Genomic DNA, 25,811 nt, shown 5'->3' with positions numbered 1-25,811 from the left:
GGAGAAGGAGTGATCTTCAACAGTTTGGAGATGAGATCATTATCTCTTGGAAATATGGGAAAGGCAGAAGTGAGAGCAGAGAGGCGAGGCTGTCATCACAGCTGAGAACAACCTAATAATCGCCTTTCACAGGGCAGGCATTGCTTGGTACAAACACAGGTGCCCCAGGGTGCTCTCTGTTTTCCTGGCTCCAACCATGGGGCGTCTCAGGGAGGGAGTCTGATCACATTGCAAGGGATGTGGCCAGAGAGGGGGAAATACAGGTCTCACTTTCCCTCCAGCTAGCGGTATCACTTGCTGTTGGGTCTGCCTGTGTGTTCCTGGGTGCTAGCAGGCTGCCAGCCCACTGCTGGGGTCTCCAGGGTGGGGAAGGTAAGCTGGGGGACCACATCTCCCTCCGTCTTCCTTTTTCTTTCAGCCGATCTAATTTAAGACCACGTCTGCACTGACAAACCTGTGCTTGCAAATTCCAGCCTGAATTCAGCGTAGGCTGAGGCAAAAAGGTGTGAAGCTCCTTGTCCCTAGGCACCACCCAAGCAAATCAAGACTGCTAAAAGTCAGGATATGTGTGCTTCGGTTACCAAGACCCAGCTGCCCCTGGCCTGAGATGGTAAGGCTTCAGAGTACTTCACTATGTGATGTGGACTTGCTGTTTCAGGTTTGTCTTGGCTTGGATCTCTGTGCTGCGCTCTGTTTTGCAGGATGGACATGTTCTAAACAGGTTGAATGCACCTAGACACAAATGATGTCTCTGATAAAGAGGCCAACGTGTTTAGCACAAAAGCTCTTGTGTGGGCTGGGGACCACGGACAGGGGGTCATGTTCTGGCTGTGACATGAGCACTTTGTGTGGACTTGGCATGAGGAAGTCCTTCTTTTGTCTTTCAGGCTGCAAAGCAATGATGTTTCAGGAAGCTCCTCTGGCCAAGGGCTGCCTATTCCCTGCCTGCCTAGCATGCCGGAGCTTTCTCCTGAGCTCCCAGGCTGATACTTTTCCTCAAATATCAAAGCTAGAAGTGCTTTCATGACCCTGGGCTTGTGGTATGGGTGTTGTGCTGCTGTGTGAGCCTTCCTGGGCACTGCTCCATGCCTTCAGCAGCATGGGGTGTGTGGATTGAAAATTGCAGCAGTAACCTGGACTAGACAGGGAGGTGCCACCCCTCTGGGAAGCGCACAGTGCTTAATGCTCACGTGGAGAAACGGGAGGTGAGACAACACATGGCTCCTGACTCCATGCCCCGTCAGATCTTCAGCTGGAATAAATCAGCTGAGATCTACAGCATGCAGAGATTCACCAGGCAGCTGGGCATCTGCCTGTCACTGGCTAATGGCATTGCAGCCTTTCGCAGTCACAAAATTCGTAATGGAATTAGCGAACAGAGAACTGCTCACTACTAAGGAAGTCTCAGAGCAGCGGATTGCTGGCAGCAGGGAGGATATGCTGGGGAAGCACCACTACATGCTTGTCCTATCGTATTTGTTTGAGGTGGACACTGCTGGCTGCTGTCAGGGACCTCTGGTGAGCCTCACTATGGTCATCCTTATGATCCACCCTGTGACAGTGCCTCCATCTCTACTGACTACAGAGAGGGTTGAGAGCAATGGCACACCTTGTTAAGGAGGCAAGCTGAAATGCAGATGGGGTAAGGCTAGACCTGGGTTTCTTCTGCTGCCTACCAGTCTTTTCATCATTGGGGCCTAAATGGTGCTTATCTCTGCTTCTGCCCGTGACCTGTCCCCAGCCCCACCCCAAGTGTCTACCAAAGACCATAAGGATGGTTAGTGAGGGTCAGAACCAGCCTACTCCTCCCAAATCTGCCCTCTGCCACTTCCCACTAGTGAAAATTTTGGAGAGAAGCACAAAAGACAAGGCGCATATGGCCACAGCCTCTCAAGAGGGTATCTTTGCCCTTAATAGCTCTTGATGGGATTTTTCTTCTTTTTTTTTTTCCAAACATGTTGCTTAGTTGCTTTTGGAAACAGTCAAAACTCTTGTCATCTTCAAGATCTGCTGGCAACAGGCTCCACAATTTAAATACATATTGGGGAAAAAAAGCACCCTTTTGTGTTTATTTGAAGCCTGTTGCCTCGTGAATTCCCTGGATGCTTCTTTGCCCTTGCATTGTAAGCAACAGCAAGGAGAAATACTTCATTTGCTACCTTCTTTAAACCTGTCAGGTTTTTCCTGACATCTCTATTCAGCTTTTCTTCTGACCTGCAGATTCGTAACCAATTTAGTCACTTTGTGTCCAGAGCTGTTCTGTGCCTCTGATTAGTCCTGTCACCTTTCCCTCTGCTGTTTCCATCTCTGTGTTTTGTCTGAGACAGAGGTCAAAGCCACATGCCGAATCTGAGATGTGGCTTCACCGTGGTCCATGCAATCACACATCCATCTTCTCCATTCCTTTCCTAACAAGGCACAACTTTCTGTTTGTTTCTTTGACTGCTAATGACCAGGAGATTAAGACTGGTAAATCTGTCCACACCAAACCCACTTTCAGGAGGATAATAGCTTGTTCTCTGTTGGATACAGCTGTGTGCATCTCTTGTTTTTTCCCCAGCTGCATCCCTTTGCATTTGCACGAGCCACACAGAATCAGCAGAGCTACAGGCTACTTGTTGCAACTTTCCTAACTGTGTCAAGTCATGGTATGGAAGCAAAAACCTAATTCAGCCACTGAGTTTCTGCACCCCAGAATCAGTCAGGGCAAGGTGGCACAGGGCTTGCTTTAGGCTGGTAAAATATTAATGTCTCTGCTGTTTGCTGAGCTGGTTTTTAAGGATGTCTTAAGACACTCTCTTCTCCCCAAGCCTGCTTCTGGCCCTCCTGGAAGACACAAAGCCTCTGCTTCTTCACCACGCCCTCTCTACATCTTCCACCACTCACAGCACTTAATTTGGTCCTTCATTTATTGGGTCAAGGAAAAAGAAACATCCCATACATTCCTACCAATCACTCCAGATAAAATTAATGGGATTTCAGGCTGACAGGACTCAGAAAAGGATATTTTATCTGACTGAGAAACGTAACCACATGCCTCAAACTAATGAAGAATTACCTGTTGAGAACCAGAAATGAAGGAGAGGAGCTGCTGGATGCTCTGCTTGGTTGTTAATATCATCCAGCTTTTAAAACCCCTTAGTTATCAGAGACTGCAGATCAGCTTAAAAAAGCTTTGCAAGATCTAAAAATGGGAAGCATTTGCTCTTTGTTATTTTAGGAATACATTGGCCAGCTTTTCTCCACAACTAGGAAAGCAAAAGACTCTACTCTAGAAACTGAAAAAAAAACAGTTGAAATTTCCTGGAAATAGCCCATTTCCGCCATGGGGGAGGGCTTCAGAAAAATGAATACCATCAAATAATCTGATTAAATGGCAGGAACTGTGCATTGTCTTTCCATCTGTACAGCTAGCAGGACAGCAAGGAGAGAGGGTTGTAATGCCTGGGGAAGGATGTTTCTGGAGGTGCTTGTGGGGAGGATGCTCCAGGAATGGGACATCTGATTTTTCTGTCCTTCTCAAATGGGAAAAGGAGCTCCAAGGCATTTCTTCATCATCCTCCCAGCAGAGGGAACTATCGGCCCTTGCTGGAGACAGGTCACTTCGAAGCTGGGAAGTTTTGCAGATCTTCAGGGCACACATACAGGGGTAGCTCCGGTCTGTACTGGGGGTCACATGTGCTGAGGTGGCAGGAGGTGTTTGCAAGCTCACAGACCTGTTTCATCCTCCAAATTAGAGTTCATGCAGCAGATACCAAGCCCTGCCTGGTCTTGGGTAGGGTGATGGGAACTCTTGCTGCCTCTCTTGGTCATCTCCTGCACCAAGATGGTTCTCTTTTCCTCAATACACACACGTCCCTGTAGGAAAGCAAAAGGAAAATTGATGCTTTATCTCTCCCCTAGCACAACCCCTGCCTGTTACAAACCCTGCCTGGACTGGCCATTTGATGCCCAAAGCCCACAGTTAGCTTTGCTTTCCTCCCACCACCCAAGGGGCATCATAAGGTGCTGGACATCTGCATGTATAATATATCCTTATTTTTATTTAAGAGGCATCACAAAAATGCTAAAAGCAAAAATCAACTGAACAGAAGGCAAAATCTATGAGGGAAAAGCTGTATCTAAGGCAGCAAAGTAAAAAAACCCACCAGATTCACTGTTGCCGGAGTACTTTATTTCTGCCCCTTTCCACCTGTGCTGCTTTCAATGGCACTCAATTTTACTATTTTTTATAGGTGCCTATACCTCATTTAATCCAGGAGGTAGATGCATAAAGAGGACAAATTAAATTTACCCAGATAATCATGAATTTCCCTTTTCCCAGTTTTCGCCTGTTTGACCCTGCAGCCCAAGGAATGTACTTTCAGAACGGTTTTTATGTGATGCCGCTGTAGCTGTACATGCAGCCAGACATACACACACATGCTGTGGCCATGCTTGCAATGCAGGCGGTGTGCCGGGGCTCTGCGGGGAGGTGAGCGACTCCCAAAGAGCAGATTATACTTCTCTTCACAGGCACGTGAAAACGTTCAGTGCGCTTCAAGCACAAGCAAATGGCTAATGAGAGGAGGAAGCTGGTGTTTTATTGTGCAGTATAATAGAATAGCAGAGCAAAACACAATAAAAGGCAGACAGCCATATCCCCGCAACATAAACCTGGCTGGGCTTTGGAGCACTTGGGGTCTATTACACGAAACTCCATGGCCTGGGGAAGGCAGAGGATTTCAGCTCCATTTACTGACATTAAGCAGGGCTGCTGCTAGCATAGGTTCACCCAGTTACAGCCACCTGGCAGGCTCTCCTGCAAGTTGGCTCTCCCTGAGATCTCAAGATGTCTGCCCAGGAGACCTGGGTGCTCCCATAGGTGCCACAACAGTCATGCCCAGTCCTTCGCAGTCTGGCTGCCTGTTGTGTGTTTTTTTTATTATGGCTTTCATGCTGCCCTCCCTTTCTGCTTTCCACATCCCCCCACTTGTAGTCCAGCCCCAGCAGCTCAAGGCTCCCCAGATGGCTGGTACAGCCCAAGCCTGTGTGTTCTCATGGTGCTGTGGCTGGTGGTTCTGTTTGGTTTGACTTCTTGCCAGTCCGGTTCAGAAGATGCATGAGCTTATTTAACCAGCAAGTGGTTCTAGGGAGGGGACTAGGAGCTAACATACATGCCCAGAGCCAAGAAACTGGGTTGTCTTCTGTCCTCTGCTTTGATGTCTTGTAATGCATGTCACACAGAGAGGGAGATTGAGAACTCTGCAATTAGGGCTGATTAGTTAGCATTCACTAGGCATATCTCATTCCTGAGATGCAGGACCTCTGGGCTCTTTCAGACTGTGCTATTCAGCATCTCCATGAGCAAAACCTTTTTCTTTTTTCTTTTCCCAGCCTTGTGTGAGCCTTCCCCTCCTCTGACCATTCCTTCTCCGATGCTGGGCTCTGGGCTATGCTTGGTTGCTGATGGACCTCAACATCTCCATCAAAGATGCAGGAGAAGGCAAGTCCCCAGGTGCACACAAGCCGCCAGAGCAGAGGTGACCTGTCCTGGGGAATTTGGGTTTGTTTTAGTGCAGGGACCTGCCCACGGCTCCACAAGCACTGCAGATGGGGTGGTCTGCTCAGATACGCTTTACAATCCCAGGTAATCACACCCTGCTTCCCTCTCCCTCCAGCCACCCCTTCTGCTGCAGAAGACCCCCAGCCTAGGTAGCTGCTCCCCACCCGAAAACCAGCCCTCTGCTCATCTTTGCCAGTATCCTCTAAACCTTTTCCACCTTCATCTGGCTGAAAGACGAGGAATGGAGCTGCACCCCATGCCCCAGGCGGAGGTGTATGTGGTTCTATCCTGCACCATAATGGCATCAGCGGATGCTTCCTAATAATTCCTGCCTCTTGCTTTGCAGTTTTTATCACCATAATTCACCAAGCTGACATCTCACAGAGGTGTCTGCAGCTCCACGATTTTGTTTGTGTGCAGCAATGCCTTGATCAGAGCAAAGGAAGTGCTCTAAAAACCTAAGGAAGCCTTTTTAATATTCTTCCAGTAGGCTGATGGGGCAGCGAGGGGGACTCCTGACTAACACCTGCTGTATAATATACATAAGTACACCCTGCAGAGCCTGCCCTCTCTTCCTGCCATCTCTCCATTCCCCACAGCCAGGTTTCATGTGGAGAGCAGTGCTCTCTATAAACTCATCACTGCTCCAGGCTGCTAGCACAAACCTTCCCAGCAGGACAGAGTTTGAAATCAGTTGATGTTGCTCTTGTATTTTTCCCTCCCTGGGAGCAATGAGTCCTCCACATGGGTCAGCGCACATATGTGGGTGTGCAAGAAGGCAGTGAAACAGGAATTGTGATGCTCACTGTAGGAAGGTGGCTTTCCAGCAGGGCTTCTTGGAGCAAAGAGTCCCACTGGGAAGCAGGAGCCATGCAGGGAAGACACACCACTGCTCTGCAAGGCAGACGTGGCATATGAAGCCCAGGGAAGAGGGGGTAAATCCTCCCCACCAGTGCTGTCCCCAGCCGCCCTTGTGGTAGCATCTCACCATGTGTTGTGCAGACCCTGTCTCTGCATCCTTGCTGCCCTGCTGCATGTTGCAGTGTTGTGTTAGAGAAGCACACATGACACCTAAAGGGTGAAAGGCAAAGGACTGGTTTGAAATTATGAAGTCTCCCCCAAAAATCTCATAGCATGGATGGACGTGCATGTGAGGGTGGAGGTAGGGGTGTGAGAAGAGCTGTATGATGGGGTCAGCTCAGGAGTTTGCTTGCTGAATTATTTGGGAAGCCAACTGCCCAGAAGACCTGTAGTGAAAGGAAGCAGGAGGTCTTGGAGATGAGGATGAGGGCAGTTCAGATGTGCCCAGATAGGCAATGGCAACTAATAGGTTAATAAGGCAGAGACAAAGTCCTGCCTAAATATAACCACTGTGCTGGAGGGTGGTTAGGCCATGTCCCCAGCAGGTCATTCTGGTCCTGGCCTGACCCAGTCGCAGGGACGCGAATAGCCATCTGTGAGTTTTGGTGTGGAAAATATTACTAATTAAAATTAAAAAAAGGAAAGCAAAACATCTGTACTCAGCAGCATCTGTCATTCTTGCTTCTTCAGGGCATTGTGCTTGGAAACTTTAAAACGAAAGGGTATTTTTAGTTTGAAAAAAAATTGAAAGCATAATTTTAAAATTAAAAAAAAAACCCCAAAACACAAAACCTTCTTTTTTTCCCATTGCTGCCTGTGCAGCCACAGAGAAGCTCCTCACTTGCTGAGGAGCTGAGAGTAGGGAAAGAGCAGGCATGCAGGAGGGCAGAGGTGGCAGTCCCATCACTCCACATCGAGACCTTGCTTGCTTCTCCAAAAAGAAGGGATGGCTGAGTGAGGACAAGGTCTGGCTCCAGGGGTGTCTCTGCCCCCCCAACCCGCTGATGGTGTCACATGAGTTAACAGCAATGTTTTGTTAATTACGATGGGACTGGCCGGAGGCAGGGGAAAGCAAATTGGGCAACTTTAAGTCTTCCCTGCTAGCACATTGGAAGAGAATAAATAAATAGATATCCATGGCAAGCCAGTGAGAGACAATGTTAATTTAATTTGGTGGAAAAGACCAGGGAAGGCAGAGAAGAAAGCAGCTGGCACCAGAGGAGGGACAGGCATGCAAGTGCTGCACGAGCTCCCTGGGCAGTCACAGCCCCCATGGCCCCAGCTCAACCCCACGGTGCTCCCCTCTGGTTTCTCACTCCATCCCCACACCCCAGTGCCATCCCAGAGCCTGGTCCTCAGCCACCATCCAGCAGTGCCCCTGTCTCAGAGGAACCGTGCACTGTCTCCAGCCTCCAGAGCTGCGGAAAAAAGAAAAGAGAAGCCAAACTCTTGCCTAAGTAACGTCCTTCTCGCCCAAACACACATGTGCCCTTGCCCTCCTCTCTCCTGCCCTATAGCCCTCACTGCCTGCTGGCAGAAGCTACGCATTTTGGGGATGGAGGGTCAGATGCCCCAGAGACAGCCCCAGACTCCTTCTGCAGATCAGTTTGATTCCTACAGCATCTGGGTTGAGCTAGCTAGGAAATGGTAAGGCTTTTCTAAAGGGCAGAGGAATTGTTTTCGTTTTTTCTAATGAATATTTTCTAGATTTTTTTTTTTTTTTTTTTTAAACGCATGGTAAAATTACCCTAGGGCTTGTGTGGTTGCCTGCTTTAATGTTGAGAATTTTGCAGTTTTTAATTGGGAACCTGAAAGATTGTGAATGAAGCGGAAATCTTTGTCTGGAGGGCTGGGTCTGCATTAAATACAGAAGGCCTAAGGAGACAGGGCTGGCAGGGAGGTTTGGGCTGCTTTGTAACACCACCAAGAGCTGCAGGATGCTAGCCAAGGAAGTGGGTCTCTGCATTGTCCAGGCTCTACCGTACCCCATGGATCTCTCACTTCCAGGAGTTTTATCTGTGGTGGTGGCACTGGCCTTCGAGCAGAGGCTCATCATTTCTCGTCTGCTACCATGATGGAGGGCAGTCATCCATCCTTTCCACTCAAGGTGAACCTAAAGCTAGGGAGATCCAGGTGGGAAATGCCAGGATTTATTCAAGGGCCAGGCATGGCACAGGCTTCCCTTCACCCATGGGCCTTTCTTTATTAGGTAGGCTCAAAAGAAATAATTTCTAGGAGCGACCTACAAGGTACAACTGGTTTTCAAACACATTTAGGTGTCTACTTGAGCACTGGAGTCCATCTGCCAGTGTGGAGACCTCCGCAGAGATGTTCCTTCCTGGGAGCAGATGCTTCCATCTTCTAAAGCACAGTGGAGAGCATGGGGACCTGATCAGATGTCACCTACCCTGTTGCCTTCCAAGTAGCAACATGCCTTTGCCCTGTGTCCTGTCCATCACCCATGCCATACCTGTCTTTGCAACTAATGGGCAAACAGGGGCTCTGGAATACCAATGTGGTGTCTTGGGAGTGGGTATCTCAACCATTATTCCCCCCCAAAAGACAAACAGAAAAGAGACCTATGCCACCAGGACTCTGGGGTGCTGTGCCATTGCTGCCCTGTCGCAAGATGCAATTTGCCTCTCTAAATCAGCAGGGAAATAAAGATGATAATTCAAGGCACGGGTGATGGAGGGGTGAGGGGAGAATGCAGGGCAATCTGTGACTTCAGAAGTCTTTGTGCTTCCCAGACAGATGGCACTTGGCAGAGGCTGCTGTCGTACTGCTCATGCTTGAAGCCTGGCTCGCTTTTCTGAGAGCGGACAACCCACGGATGGAAAGTCATAAATGCTCCCAGCCCCAAACTCTCCCTGATATCAACCCAGAGCTCTGCCCAGAGATTGGGGATACAGGAACTGTGCTGCATTTTGGGCAGCAATCACTGGTTTGTTATTGTAGGGTCACTTGGGAGCACATTGAGCAAGGGCAAGGCAACATCGGCAGGGACACATGGCAAGTGCTGGAGGGGAAGGGCACGAGTTGTTTAGTCCCTATTTCTCAACAACTCACATGGAGGGGAGCTGCCGTTCAGAGTGTTTAGGGATTTTGATTATTTTCTGGAGTGTTTGCAGCGCTGCCTGGCCAAGGAGCCAGGGTGTGCCAGGCGTGCGTGGGCACGCGCGTGTGCATGGGGAGAGCCCCCATGCATGTGAAGCTGGGAAGCCGTTGCAGGGACAGGAGCGTAGCCTCGCGTTGCCTCAGCTGCAGCCCATTAGCTGACCATGCTCTCTGCTCCTAAATCATTTCCTGAAGGGATTTTTTTCAAACCAAAAAGAAAAAATTCCCCCTCAAGAGGTTGGGGGGGGGGGGGGATGGTGAAAAGTTCAAACCCAGCCCTGTGCCCCAGAGTGGCTTTCGTGCCCAGCTCCATGTACCAGGAGCCTTGCCCGGGTGTGCAAAAGGTAATGCCGAGCACCGGCAAACCCTCCCCTCCGCGGGGGTGGGAGCCCAGGGACCCAGACTGAAGCTTTTGTCTTTTTTTTTTTTCCTGCTTGTGACTTTTTAGCAGTCCTTAGGGGACATTCCAAGTATGTGGCCAGGCATGGAGATAGTTTAAAACACATTAAGTTCACGGACAAGGTGTCATTAGGGCTTCTTTGGAGGGGGAGAGAGAGAGGAATTATTTGAAGTTCATTTACCCAGAGGGAGTGCTCTCTGAAGAGGAATGGTTTCGGGGCACGGCGGGCCTGTTTCAGGGTTTTTGCTCTTCCTGTGACTTCGAGGAGCTGTTTCTTTTGAAGACATCAGTTCTTACGGTGCAGGACAGGACGGGGAACAGAAAGCATCAAGAGTATTTTGCCTGCTTTGCCTTTAAAGTCAGTCTCCCCAGACTGTCTAGGAGAGCGGGTCGGAGCACCAGAGTCCTGTTTCGTGGGAAATATTGACCTCTTTGTTGTTGTTGTTCCAAATAGGAATAAAAAATGTAAATTTCTGGTCAAGCAAACATTCCTCAGGGCCGTTCTGGAAAATTGAAATGACACTTTCTCAGCATTTTTGTTACATTAAAATTCAGCATGCAAATTGGGTGTGTGATATATATTACATAACATATTGTGAGCAAGTCGCAATAGAATATGAAGTATAAATCTAAACTTCAAATTGAATGGTTTCCCCTAAATATGTTACCAGAATGATACCTTTCTGGCAAAAGGTTTGGATTCTACTGAAACAGCTTCTTCTCCTTTTGTTTTGGAAAACTTGCCTGTTGCAAATAAATCTGAGCTGTCTGCAGGCATTGTCCCAAGCCAAGCCTGCCCTTCTTCGGAGCCATCATTCCATCAGGGCCATCTCCTCCTCCTCCTTCCACTGCTCCCTGTTTAGATTTCGGAAGAGCTTCCTTGTAGCAGGGGCTGCATTTTTACCTGGTCTGCCGGGCTCTGGGTTCATCTTGATACTGGTCACCCACTTTCTGGAGGAGGCAGGAGAAAATTGGCCTGACCTGGAAGAGTTTCTCTTTTTTTCCCTGTAATGCGTCTGCAATAAGTCCCGTGATAGAGCTGTTTTGGTTTTTTTTTTCCTTTTCTTTTGATGCTGTTGTCTATTTGAGGAGTAATGCAAGAGAGCTTTTCTTAAGCCCTCCCAAGCAGAAATGCTACATCATTGCATGTACTGAACGGTTTTCTGGGTACAGAGGAAGATGAGGAAGTTGAGGAAGATGAGGTAAGCCTGGGCTGACAGTCACCGGTGGTGCAGGAAAGGCTGGTGGAAGCCTGGTGGACTTGGCAAGAGCTGATTCTTGGCCATTTGGCAAGCTGGGGATCCATCCAGCCCCCCAGCAAGTGAGCCCTTGGTCTGCCCTGGGAGGTTGGGGCATGAGGCACCAGCTCAGCAGGATTTGCCTGGGGATCTCACTTCCACAAGCTCATCTGGATTTTGTCATCCTAAAAAGAAAAAACCCAAACGTGAAAATTGTCCTGCTTCCTTCAAGATGGGGTATGGGCTTGTTTGGGCTGTAAGCCACGGAGATTGATGAATCTGCCTGCAAGACTTTATTCGTACACCTCCCGGGCCGGAGCGATATAACCCAGCTGCAGCTCAGCATGCCTTGCCAGTGCTGGAGGTGGATCGTGTGTGGGGACAAGGACACGGCCCGGGAAGGGGTCTGCTGGTCTGCACAGGGAGGACCAAGCTGGGCTGACGCCAGGCTGGGTGCTGTGCTGGTTGGTGCACCTGGCTGGCGCTCAGCAGCAATTCCTCGTGTCTGTGCCACTCAGTCACTGCGTGGTCTGGGGCACGTCCTGCACCCACGCCTGCCTCGCTTCTCCACATCTGAGACGGGAAAGCAGTTTCTCCCCGGCCTTGTTCAGGAATGACTCTGGATTAAGGAATTCCACGGAGACTCATGTCTATTCCCACCATTTTGGATCAGCCCTGCATGAGAAGCAAAACGCAGGGCTTGTCTGCGACACACCAGCAGGTTGTGCTTGCTGCTGTCTCTGGGCAGAGCTGGCCAGCGGCCGGCACAAGCCACCGAGGCACATACAGCAAGGTCCCGATGAGGTGGTAGCATCGCCAACACCCGGCGCAGCAATGTACTGAGCACAGGGCTGGCACACGGCAGGCTGGTCTGCCCCATAGCGATATCTGGCGCTGCAAATAGCCCTGGTACATGTGGAAACTCAGCAGGAGACAGGGAAGGACTGTTTTGCTCTGGAGCTAATCACAGGCGAAGGAGAGCAGACCTGGAGTGACTTCTGAGGTTTCCACATGAGTACTTTCCCCAGCACTTCAAGAAGGGAAAAAGCAGCTTTTGAAGGTACAGTTAACTTCATATTCATTGCACATGAGACCGACCATAACTGCTGCAAATCTGCCCCAGGCTCAAGAGGTACATAAACCTGAGCATGACAGGCTGGTTCTGCACTTCCCCCTGCATTTCAGTGAGTCTGGGGCAATGGGATTCTATGGGAAAGGGGCTTAGTGCAGGCTGCAGCATGGAGCTGAAGCCCAGATGCTGCAGGGCAGCTGCAGGGCTCGAGAGGTGCCCCAATGAGGGAAGGAGCCCTCCAGCTTCCCCAAAACCTCTCCCTCCTGTCTATCACCCCACTGGTGACCAGACAGCATATGAGGCAGGGCTACAAGTGTTTCTAGCTGTCTTTTTAAATTCACAAATAAACTGAGAAAAGCAGGGTTACCTATGTCTGTAGTTGCGGGATGGTTTGGGGAGGTATATTTTTTAATGACAATCTCTCCAGTGAAGGCTGCAGGAGAAATTCTGTCCGTAGCCTGGGTTTTTTGGCCTCCCTAAAGAAGCCACCAGATTGGTAGGTTAAATCTGGGGCAGAGTGAAATGTCCCTACAAATTGAGGGACATTTGGAATTGAGTGGGGCAGGACCAGAGCCCCAGCTCTGCAGCAAGGAGAGGAGTTAACACTGCTCCAGGAGGGCACTGATTTAAAAATAAAAACTCACAATGTTTAAAAATGTCTTTGTAACAATAAAGAAGAAGGCAGGAGGGGTGTGGGGTCTGGGATCAAACTGGCTGTGATCAAAGCCTCACCTAAAAAGCTGTTACCTGCGAAATGATGCTTTGATGATGTGTTGCCAGTATACCAACAGGCAGGGCACCCGTGGAGCAGGCATCACCCCCAGCTCTGCAGCATCTGCACTGCAACAGTGGTGGTGGTGGTGAGGCAAACCATGCCATGGAAGAGACTGTTCAACCCCAGGCTGGTTGGTGCCCAAAGTGTAGAAACAGGTGCTGTGCCTCTCCATCTGGTCTCCCTCCCAATGTGCCAGGGCAAACCCAGCAGGTATGAAGATGCAGACCTCAAATGGTGCCTATAGGAAATATAGGCTATAGGAAATCCCTGCCAGTCTGCTTTTGCTGCAGCCAGCCTCTCTGGGACAGAGGCTATCAGGAGAAGGGGAATGACTTTAATTAACTCTTTCCGTTTCTAAAGTGGGATGGTTAAAATTGTTCCCCGATCTCTGCACAGCGCAACCCAGGGAGAGCATCTGCTCTGAAGGGCTTACATTGAAACCATGGGGTGAGACACAGTGGGTGGAGGCAGAGAACCAACAGGTAGCCAGGAGGTAGCTGTGAATAATGCAACAAGCAAACTACCTGCACACGTAGGAAGAAGGTGGCAGTGGTTTCATTGCTGTGACAATTCAAGCACCTAGGCAAAACCAGAGTTTAAGGGAAATTTAACTACCATCAGACTAACTAGCATAGTCAGAAAAAAGCAACTGTTTTTGGAGCACACCAGACCTTTTCCAGGTCTCAAATACAAGGAGCAAACTTCAAAGGAAAATGCAAATGGGGAAGCATGGCTGGCAGTTTAATTGGACTTGTTAATAAGCTAGATGGTTGGAGTGAAGAAGTAGCTGATACCTGCAGCATAGGGGAGAGCCTGTCCCCTGCCCCACTGAGCTAATGATGCAGGAGCACAGGCAGCTCACCAGATTGCACCAGATTTATTTTAAAAAATAGAATAAAATCAGGCAAATGGCCCATTCACCTGCCAAGTTCAGGCAGCAGGTCTCCTGGGGACAGGGTCTGCCTGGTTTTGCTGGTGCAGCTCTCATCCCCACTGGGTGCCAGGGGCATGACTTAGGTACAGGGGAAAGCGCTGCACCCCAAGAAGCTTCAGAGCCGAGCTGGTCTGGGAAGAGCACTCTGATGGATGGCCTCACTGGGCTTCACAGGCACATCAGAGGTGACCAGAGATGGGAATTTTTCATTCTACTGAAATCTCTGATTTTTCTCCAGCGGAGGCATCACCAGAGACCTCACTGAGCTGTTGCTTTGGGGGAAATGTGCTGCAGGAAATCAGGAAACCACCCTGCTCACTGAGAGACCATTTGGGGATCACAGCCCCAGGGCTGCTGCTTGGGAGCTAAAGAGGGATTTGTGCCTGGCACCGCTGAACAGAAATAGGCATGTCTGCACCCACGGTGGGAGAACAGGAACGGGCAGCTGTAAAACCCGGCAACACCTGCTCCAGAGGGGGACTTATGTTCAAAAGCTCAAGTCCTGAAAAGCCTGACAGTCTCATTTTCACATTTTTGGTCACTACAGAAGAAAACTTGCAGCTTTCCCAGCCTGAAGCACTCTGCTTTAGCTTTCTGAACTCATCCCAAGAGATTGTAGCTGGGTAAGCATCTCCTTGGAGCTGGCCATTGCTTTGAGGGTATTTCCCTTCAGGAGCCCAATGCTTGTTCTCACTGAGTCCTTCTCCTGCCTATGGGGCTGCATCTTCCAGTGTCTCCCTGGGTCACCGGGAAGCTTGTCTGGAGCAGTCTGTGCTGCATTGTGAAGAATGAGGCTTTTGGGGGGAAACTCTGCCATAGGAAAGGTTAATTCACTGGCTCTAGGAAATGCAATCCCTTGTGGGACCACGCTGGTAGATTTACAACTCCTCATCCCTTTTGCACAGCAAGAAACATTGCAAGACAACATCTTGCCAACCTTGAGATGCAAATCTCTGGCATTTCTGGAGGTAGCAGAGGGCAGAGCTTCGCGCTGGGACTGTGGTAACAGCAGCAGTGTGTGACTGGCAGGAACTGATTTGAATAATTGGGTGTCACGTCTCTATTTTTCTTTCAGTTTAGCTACATGTGCAATTAATTAAAATAATAACCTAAACGGTCTCCTGCTGGGGTTGTGTTTGCTGCTCCGCTTCAGTCAGCCATCAGCACTGCTGAAAGAGTTTTATCGAGAGCTGCTTCTTGCTGAGACAAGCTTGAGCAGAGAAAGGCTCTCCCAGCAGAAAGACTTTTAATGCTTGTTGTGTCTGTGCTCTTCCCACCCATGTTGTCTGGGTGGTGGATAGACAATAAATAGGGCTTTAATGTATCACTTCCCACATCCTCTGCTTGCCCTGTGCTTTGCCTGGCATGGAGAATTGCCTCATCCATGTCATGGGAGATGCGGTCCTTGTCCTGCATCCAAGGCAGATTGGTAGTGCTGCAGAAGGCCTCATGGGGGCTGCTTTGAAATCAGGATCCCCCAGGTGTAAGCACAGGATAGCCCTGCATATATCTGATGATGGAGACAAGGTAGAGGAACACAAGAGCTGTGCTGCTGAGAGGTGCCCCAGGACCAGCCCATAGAGTGTCAATGTGCCCAAGACTCCAGGCACTGAAGTTTTCCTGGAAGTGTCATCTCCTCCTCCTTGAATTAACTATTTCTGCCAGCTCATCACATGTGTAGCTGCCTCCAGACCCCATCTGCACCATGTTGCTGCCTGTTTCCAGCTGCATTTCCTTCCTCACCTCTGCTCTGCAGCCCAAGGCTGGCAGATGCCCTCAGCAGCCTTTGCAAGAGGAGAAAGCTCTGGTCCACGAGGAAACCATCAGAGGACCTTCATTCATTCACAATCCTCCCTAAGCAAAGGCCAAGATTTTGGTGCATGCTGTGCTGACCACATCCCTTGCAAGATTGTGGTGCAGCCTGTGCTGTCTGCTCCCATACTGCAGATCTCTGTGGAAGAAAAGAAATTACTTGGGGAACTGTGCTCCCACTTGTCACACTCCTCCCAAACACCCTTTATCCGCAAGCACATGGTGCTATAGTGGCAGCAGGACCATACTTTAAAAAATGGGGATGCTTACATCCAAAGCCTTTTCATGTTGCCACGTTCATTGCTGGTACAAGAAACATTGTTCCCTTGCAGCTGAGTGCATTCATATCTCATCTTGCTCCTTTTTCCAGTTCTTTTTCTTGCCTGGCTGATTCCCTGTCAGCAGCCAAGACTAATCTATCGCTGGCAGTCCTCTCCCTCCCTGCTTTAGTTTTAAGGTTGTTTGGGATACAGGGTATTGACATGGTTGTGATCATGGTGCTAACCAGCCCCACAATCCCTGCCTGCTTCTGGCAGTGCTGACATAGGGTTTGGGGGCAAGCTGGCAGGCAGAGCTGCCTGTCCCAAGATGGCCCTTTTCATCTGGCTTTGCTTGAAAAAGGCTGAAGCAGCCTGAACTAGATGGGTGAAAGAAAACAATGTTAGAGATTAAAGCGACTGGCTGGCAGGAATAAGATGATAAATTTGTCCAGAAGAAATTGAATTGGGATTTAGCTGAATGGGAAAGCAACTGAAATTCAAAGGTTTTTTGCTTAAACCAACTGACCGAAGCAGAGGTCCCAAGCCTTTAAACAGTATTCATAAACTTGAAGGCCAGCAAGGACCATTCTGATCATCTGGTCTGACTTCTTGTTTGGTGCAAACCTGGTCCCTCCCGCCAGCCTGAGGACTCCTGCATCACGCACAGGACTTTTGTACCTCTTTTAGGAAAACAGCCTGTATTGATACAGAGAGGTCAAGAGAATGGCAAATCTCCCGTGCTTTTCTGTGGTCCATAAGTGGAGGTTAAGCTGACTTATAAAGTCTTTGAATAAAAGGATGCCCTGTGCCTGCTCCAGAGATAGTGAGGACCCACTTCTGCACCCACTTCTGGGTGCAGAGCTCCCAGATCATGAAGGATATGCCAAGAGGAAAAGCCAAAACACTGAGCCAGAAGAGAAGGGGAGGGAATCCAAGACCTTGATCTTCACTGCTTGGCAAAATGCTCTCACCCCTCTCCTCTCAGACCATTACCTGAAAATAAGAGTTGACGTGCTTTTGTTTCCATCCCTACCTAAATTAGCACTGTGGGGACAGCCATTAGTACCCAGCACACCTCGCCCAGAGCCCTGACCTCCACAGAGGCCTCTAAGTACAGCTGTGGTGTACAGGTGAGGTCACAGCAATTATTTATCACTTATTACTGTAGCGAGTGATATGGCAGGAGCTGTTACACCCCATGTACCAGGGTTGCAGTATAGTCATAGCATGGGCTTCAAATGGTGCTGCGGGGGGGGGGTAGGGGTGGGAAGGCATCTTTTCTCTGGCCCCAAGAGGATCCAAATGCTTGGGAGGTGCTGAGAGGCAATGAAAGGCGAAGTCCTAAATTGCAGTTTGCTCCCTAGCCAGCTCAGAGGTGGCAGGAGCTTGTGGGAAGAATCCAGCCCATGGGATACACATATGGGACGTTGCTGACCTGGGCACAGATAGAGCTGAGCAGGACCACTGGTGGGGACAAGTTGGGATCTGGCACACTGAAGTCTGGGCTGTCCCAGCCCCATAAGGAAATTTGGTTGCTTCTCTGTTCCCTGATCTCTCCTCTTGCCTCTGTCTTCCTTATCTGATGGGCTGTGTATCCTTGGGGGAAGACTAGCCTTACCAGCTGGCTTGTGGGTACCTGCTACCCCCCTCTTCTCTCTCCACAGATGTTCCAGGGCTAGTTCACATTGGAAGCCAGGTCCTGTGCTGAGTACACCTCTGCTGCAGCAGCCACTGCAGGTCTCAGATGAGAGCCCCCCACACTCCTAAGTTCAAGTACACACTCCCAGAAGCAAAACTGGTGCTCAAACCCATCGATGGAGCAAAGGCCACTTGTAGGGGTGGAAACTAGTGCTTCTCAACTCTTCTCCTCCTCCATACGACTGCTGCTCTCCCAGGAGTGCCTGCAGAGCCCAGAGCCCACTGCTTGATACTTTGCAGACACAGGAGAAGTACAAGCCCTTGCTTCTCCACATAGCTGCAAGAACAGGCAAATGACAGGGGAAGGATGTAGGGACAGCACACGGCCACCCTCAGAGCTTCTCATTTACACCATGCTGCAATGTCCAGCATTACTCTTCCCTTACTGTCCGGGCATCAGATTTAGCAAGGGTCTCTGTCACGCTACATGTCAGAGAAAGCTTGTCTCATTCAGAGGCCCCTCATACAAGGCATCTCTTATATTAATGCAGGGAAAGGTCTGAGAAAACTGGGGGTTGTGGGTTGTTTGTTTGTTTGTTTTCCTTGCAAGCTCAGCCCCTCGGTGCTCAGCCCAGCCCCTGGCAGGCTGGGGGAAGCAGCCCAGGCTGAGCATTGCCCTCCCGAAATAGGCGCCCACCCTCGCCCCCCACAGCCGCTCGGCAAGCGCAGAGCATCCTCCGGCGGTCCCCGAGCAGGCCCTGCCGGGAGATGGCACTGCAAGCAAGGAGAATTATGCCGCGGCACACCGAGGGTGGCAGGAGTTGCCGAAGCAAAAGAGTCCTTTTATTTGTATTTTCTCCTCCTTCCCCTGAGACCTGCCGGAAAAATTCTCCTCTTGTCACCTGTGATGGCTGCATCCTCTCCGCTTATTAGCATTTCTTTCGTGCCAAGCAAAGCTTGCTGCTAACGAGGCAGTGGGCGCGTGAGAGATGGCTGGAAATAGCTGGCATATCTCTATCAGCATCCGAGCAAAGAGAGATGGAGGGGGGAAAAGTCTGTTCCTGTCCTTAGGGGATGAAGGCAGCCCTCTCCATGCAGGGGGTCTGCAGTCTCAGACCCCGCCTCGAACCCTCTGGAGCATCAGTATTTCAACTGCAGCTTCCTCCAGTTCCAAAATTACCCAAAACTTCCATGGGAACTTTTTTTCAGTTCAAACAATAACCTGTGCAAGTATAATGAATTTCCCCCCTCTGGGTGGGAAGTTTTGCTAAAGTGGCTGTCAAGGAATCAAAATTTACAGCACCTGAAGTTTTGCTAACTCTCTGTTTTGCATCAAGGTACTGGGGGAGGTGCAGACTTTCTTGTTTCTCATGAGAGCTTGAATCTCCACCTGGACAAAACTGAGAAAATTCAGCAGCCTTTTGTGATGCCAACCCAATTATCCAAGGAAATTTCATGGGCTTTTCCACACCCTGCCAGATTTTTCAACACCTTGCAGGAAGTCACAGCTGAACAGTTCTGGTTGGGATAGTTTTGTGTTTCAGGGAGAATACTTGGACCATTAGGTCTTCTCAGCAGATGATAGTTACTGAATGCTCCCAGGACCAGTGTTTCTGGTCCCCAGCAGTGTATTGTCCCAGGCAGCAAGGTGTTCCCAAAACAGGCGATATCACACAAACCCAGTGAAAAGACACCCATCAATTCTCTTGTGAAAACAGATGTGTTTGGGCTCAGATAAAAGACTCCACGCTGAAGCTGTTGGAGACTATTTTTTTTTGGGGGGGGGGGGGGGGGGAAGGGGGGAGAAAGATGTTTTTCAGTTGGAAATTCTCAAAACTGAAATTCTGAGAACAGGAACGTGTTGGTGTCCTTCCTGCTCTGAAGCAATGATAAAAAGCAATTATACAAATTGTCTTAATGTCCCATTCTGGCATTTTTGCAAAGAAAGGGTCTGCTTCTCATTTTTGAGCAGAAGCCAAATGAATTTATACTGAAAAAAAAAAGCAGTGTTAAAGGGTCACAACTGAAACATTTCAACATGGGGTAAACAGGCAGGTGTGCTTAATGCCCTGTGATTTTGCCAGGTTGTGGGAGAGGAAAGCAAACATTTGTCCAGTTTGGTCCTAGCAGTGGTGAGGCTGAAGGAAGGGATGGCTGGGACATGGCTAATGAAGGAGAGGACATGGAGGAAGATGGCAGAGGGTGCAGGAGCAGCAATAAGAGGGGGTATTTCTCCTTTGCTGTATAAGGGCTACATGGTACATATCTGTGTCCATACTGTCTTCGTTAGTGACTACAGGAGCCACTTACCCTCATGGTACAGACATGCCCCACGTAGAGGCACCCAGGAGCTGTGGGGTGTGGATGGGTGTTAGCCCACGAGGGTTTCACTTGCTTGATTGAGCTTCAGGGCTTATAGGAGTTTACCCTCAAGGCTGAGGAGGAGAAACCCAGCAAATCATTACAAGAAATGCATCTTTGAAAGGTTAATACTCATTGAGAGCCAAATAGTGGGGGGCATAGGAATGGAGGCGGTGGTGGCATCTCTTTCCAGGCATCATATCTGGGATGGCGATTTCCCACTGTGGCACTCCACCCCAAATGCAGCAAACAGGATCTCATGAGGGCTGCTGGCAGAGATGGGTAGCTCCCCCTCCTCTCTTCCCCTGCTCCCCACACCCAGCACTGATGTTTCCCAGGTGTTTCTGACTTGCAGAGTTTGAAACTGAGTCACCTTTGATTTTTCCTGACATTTCCCAGAATTTTTTTAACTGCAATATTATATCTACCCCAAATGTGGGTTTCTGGGGGAATCATGCTTTTCAGTTAAAGGCAAAAAGAAAGAAAGTGAAACAGAATTAATCTCCCCCCCCCTTAAAAAAAAAAAATCTTTTGAAAATTGTGGGGGCAGGCGTTTGCAAATTCCTCACCAAAAGACATTCAAAAAGCAGCTCTTTCACTTTTTTCTTTTAAACCCAACCTTTTCATGCTAAAAAACTTCAAACTGCTCTAATCCCTGGCTTCTGCTTTCTATGCAGGGAAGATGATTCCTGATAGAAGCCAGTCCCGCAACCAGAGCAAGGAGCCATGCTGCAGCAGATGCTGGCCTGCATCAAGGTGTTAATCTGCACAGAGATCATGGGGGACAAACCAGCCATGCCAGCACGGGCCACAGACTGGGATGTGCTCACACATGGCTAGTGACTGAAAGGGTTTTGTGTCAGGGGTTCCCAATCCAACCAAAAGCCATAACCATCAGGACATCCTTGCTTTTTCAGTGGCAATGAAGGCACCTCTGCCATGTGTAAAAGACTGCAGACCCTATGGTGGTTCAGGTGCAGTCCTGGTACAGGAGGGGCTGGAGGGAGGATGCCTGGGTCCCCTCCTGAAGATGCGCACTAGCCTGTGTGTGTTCCTCGTGCCAGCCACTTCCCTCTGGACACCTCTGTGGTGCCCAATCCTGACAGTGGGACAGCACGGGCCCACCCCTGTAAGATGTCCCTGTAAGATCCATGGTGGGAAAAACACCCCACACAGCAAAACCACAGGATCTTGGTGCTAATTTCCCAGTTCCAGGAGAGTTGCAACACCTATCCTTTAATTCAGGATATTCAAGAGACAGTGATGTAAAACATGATTGCTGTAAGGTCTTGATGCTTGCCTGAGATTATATGGGGTTGTGCTTGTGGCACCAAGGGAAAAAAGCGCTGGGGGAAACCTTTTCCAGACCCCTCTCTCCTGTTGTTCCTTGCTCAGAAAGACATATGCAAAAATGTATTTTAAATATGGCTTTCATTCCACGCTGAGCCTCTTCCGAGTGAGGAGCTGGCAGCAGTGGGCCACGTGCTGAGTGGGTGATGGGATGGACGTTATTTATAACAGGTGTCAGGCGGTACTTTGTCATCGAAATCTTACCCGGCAGTAGCAGCGAGGGGTCTCGCCATATGCCAATCTCTGTTTACCAGGAGCGGTTTGATAACAGCATGCACCGAACTTGACATCCTTGCTGCACATGGAAACTTACTCACATATTTTAGCTGACTGGTGGGACCTCATTCCTTCTGCACTCCTCTGCATCCCAAATCATGCTAATCACGCACGTCCAAGCCATTTGATGCCCGTGATCAGGGTTGGATCCAAGGATGTGATTTTCTCCCACACAAACCTTTGCACACACATATGGCCACACCACATTCTGTCCAGGCTCTGGGGGGTCCCCACGGCTTTTCCTTGCTCGCACCTTGCTGTGTGCACGCACACAGACACTCACCACCATCAGCCTTCCCAGGCAAATGGGTAACAGGCTGGAAGGCTACAGCCAAGTCCTGTACTTACTATCTCCACCTTTGTCTTTCACACACCCCTCCTGCCATTCCCCGCTATCTACACAGGAAGAAGTTTGGCAAATGTAATACAGACAAGGTGAAGTTTTACATAAATAATCTCTCTTGCCATGAGTCCTGAGGAATTTTAATCAGTCCAGGAGTACCGGCAGACTTCCCTTTGCCTGCAATCTTTTCATGATCTTGCTTTCCCCTCTTGTTCCTCGTGGGGAGCATTTGCTGAGAAGATGATTAAATCGGGCTGGTAAAAAGCTCGTCGGCTCCATAGCTCCCATCTTTTCCTGCTTCTTTGCAAGATCATTTGTACTTTTTTCTGGGCTGCGGCATGCCAGGTCAGCTGCTTTCTTTGCCTACCCTGTACGTTTCCTCACCATTGTTGTGGGGTTTCCCCCCCCCCGGAGAATCTCTTTTGTGCAAAGGCGAGAGACAAGGCTCCTAGCTCAGCCTGCTGTGTTGTTGTTTGCCTGAAGTCCAGCAGGAATTCAAGGAATGGTTCCCCACGTCTCCCATTCACCTTGCTCCTGCCGGTAGCAAGGGGTCGGGCAGGGGGCGGATATTTTGGGGAAGCCATGAGCGAGGAGTGCAGTCTTAGGGGCTGATGTGAACTCAGGGATTTTGGAGGACTGAAACTCGTCTGCGTGTTGCCTGCCAGTAGTTCTGTGTAGGAATTTGGGCATTTTACTTTGAATAAGTGATTCACCAGTAATCATTCAATCAGCTCTCCTGATGGTTGAATAATCTGTGAGTGTGAGTAATTTAGTCAGATGTTTGCCATGAAGTATCAAATAAACAGTTTGGAAAGACACTGGCTCAGACTCTTGCCTTATATATACTCAGTTTTGGGGTACAACCAGGCAAATGCTGTCCCCTGAGCTTTGGCCCCAGATGTCCAAGGGATCTGTGTTTCTTTATAGCTGTTCAAGTCCAGCCCCAAAAGTTCAGGATCTGACCATGGCTCAGCTTTGTCATACTCTCGCCATGCAGCTGTGAAGCATCCGCTCTCCTGCTTGGGGTACCACTGCTGCTGGAGGCAAGTGGGCAGCACGTAATGGGGTAGAGCGATGTTTTTGGTGATAGTCGCCTGGTTGAACATCCATGTACAGGCTTGTGACGAGCCCCTTGCTTTATCCAAGTGGCTCCCATTGGGATACAGTGGATGGGAAAAGCAGCCCACGGTGATGGCCTGATCCTGGCTTGTAAGCTAGCGGTGAATCATTTCCTTGGGTCCAGCTCTCTTCCTGGACCTATTGGTGCTGCGGCATCTTTCCATCCCTGTCCCCATGAAACCACCTGCTTTCCTGACATGTTTCCCAGTGGCATCTGAGAGTTGCTCCTTCAAGCAACTGACACAGCCTTTAGTCCTTCTTTTTCAGCCCTGATCCTGGCTGACAGCAGGGCTGGAGGGATGAAGAGTGAGAAAAAAGGGTTGGGATTTTCTTTCCTCTTCTTCCATTTCGTGACTATTTCCATCTGGTCCAGAGTTTCTGGGCAGGAGGGTCTTTCTGCAGCTCTGCTGCAACCTGCTGAACAGCCTTGGACACATCCCCTCTCTGCTCTTAGTTTTCCCTCCTGTTTTTTCAGGACCTGCTATTATCTACCACAAACGCCCCCAGAGCCCCAACATGTTCTTTATTCTTCACGGACAAAACCAGTAACAATAAACAGATAATTTATTGTGGACCTCTGTCTGAGACAAAACATCATTATTTCCATCCAATTAATAGTGGCTTTTAGTAACATCAATGAAAAACTAGACGAAACCTGGCTTCCACCCAGCCCCCTTCCTCTGCCTGTGTGACACTGTCTGTGTGAGGCCAGGACTGCAGGGAGAGGTGGTATCTTTAATTTGATCAACATACATCTAGTTGGAAGAAAACAGATCGGCTTTTGTAGGTTTGCCTAAAGATAACCTTCTCTTTTTTTTTTTTTAACTTTTACAGGAAGATCAGGAAGAAAGTGGTGTTGTTGTTGTTACTACTGTTGTTTTCTGCAGCCCAGGAGAAGTCCTGGGATGCCAGGGAAAGTGGGAACATGCCAATAGGAGTATTTCTCCCAAGTCCTCTCTGCAGAGTTTTCTCGCATGTGTTGTTTCCTGAGTCACGGGGATTTGTGCTGGGAACGCTCAGATATCTGGAAGCTGAAACAGCCCTTGCTGCCGACCGGAATACTGATGTCCAGGGAGCAGCACCCCAGCCTTTCCACAGCCCCTGGGGTGGGGGCCAGGGCAGAGGACTCCCATAACGAGTTGTAGGGCTCTGCAGGGCTCCCCAGCAAGCCCCCATCAGCACCGGTCTCTGCCCCTCACTGGCAACTAGCCCCTGTCAGTGAGCAGGCTGTTTCTCCACGGGCACTTGTCTCTTCCAGGCTGGGGAAACAGAGGTATTTATCTGTACGCTGGCAGCCAAGTGGGGGGTGCGGCTGGGAAGGGCTATTCCTCGCAGACCCCCCCACCCCATGGCACCCCCCAGCCAGCGTCACCACGGTGCCAATCAGCCTTTCCCCAGTTCAAGCCCCCGGGTGTCTGCAATTGCCTGTGCGGGCAGCGGGAGCTGGGGGGAGGTAGGAGCCCTCCGAGGATGCCTTCTCCTCGGCCTCTTGCCCACCCTGCCCTTCCTCACCCCGAGGCTGCTCGGTTGTCCTTGCTCACCCTTCCCTTTGGCTCCTGCTCGTTTGGCCTCGCTGCCGCTTTAATTTTAGCAATTCCTTGGAAAGAGTCATTTTCCATAACTCAGCTCGCAGCGAAGCCCTCTGCCTGCCAGCTCTGCCTTCTCACACGTGTTGCTGGCGTGCCCCAGCAGCACACGCCTGCACCTGCCCGGCCAGGCCTGCCTGTCCCAGCCTTTTGCACACCAATGCCTCACACCCGGCTCCCGTCCACCCCTTGGCACGTTTCGTCCCGGCGCTCCCGAATTCCATCGTGCCACGGCTGGAGCGGGTGCCCTGGCCCGGCAACCCCAGCCCAGCTGCATGGCCATCCCTTCGGCTTCTGCCTCGTCCGGAGTCGTCGTGCATGGCACAAGAGGACACCTGTCCTCTTTGCCCTGCAGACCCCCCCCCCGCGTGTGCGACAGCTCACTGTCTTTACCTCCGATGGGAAACGGGGTGACCACGCACGCCGCGGGGGGACCCCACGGCCGCGGGGGTGCAACGGATGGGCAGGGTGGGCTTAGTTGGGCACACGCCAGCGGGCTGCACTCGAGTGGGAAAGGTGGGTGCACGTGTGGGCGGGCGGCCTCGCTTGCACATCGGTTGTGCAAGAGGGTGTGGGAGCAGAGTCTCTCGTGCGCGCTGCACGTTCAGTTGTGTGCGCAGTGTGTGTGTGAGAGGGGCACGCGCGGTGCTTTCATTTCGGTCTGCATCTGCGTGTGGGGCTTTCGTTGTGCACCCTGGAGAGGGTGCTTGTGCAAGGGGGTGTGGCACTCACAAGCGGGGTGTGTTTGTGTGTGTGTGTGAGGGTGTGCGTGGAACTGTTAGCGCGCTGCCTTCGTTTGGGTCTGCATCTCTCGATGGGGGGGAAGGCGGGGGGGGAGCGTGCGGAGGGTGCACTTGCGCGAGGCGGTGTGTGCGTGCGGGCCACGCGTGAGCGTGCATGTGCACGCAGTGGGGCTGCGAGCGTGCTGCCTTCGCTCGGGTCTGCACCTCGGGGGAGGGGGGGGGGAGTTGCAGCCTGCCCCCTGCCCGTGCACACGCAGGGACTGTGCTGTGCGCGGTGGGGGGGGGCGGTGCGTGTGTGCACGCACGCGTGGCTCACGGCGCTTTCACGAGTGTGCTCTGCCGTGCGCATCTGCGCAGGGGGGTGTGTGTGTGTGTGTGTGC

Source organism: Haliaeetus leucocephalus, unplaced genomic scaffold (assembly GCF_000737465.1).
Source record: "Haliaeetus leucocephalus isolate CR32 unplaced genomic scaffold, Haliaeetus_leucocephalus-4.0 Scaffold176, whole genome shotgun sequence".
Lineage (NCBI taxonomy): Eukaryota > Metazoa > Chordata > Aves > Accipitriformes > Accipitridae > Haliaeetus > Haliaeetus leucocephalus.
The sequence above is the reverse complement of the archived record's forward strand: the minus strand, read 5'-3'. Positions refer to the sequence as shown.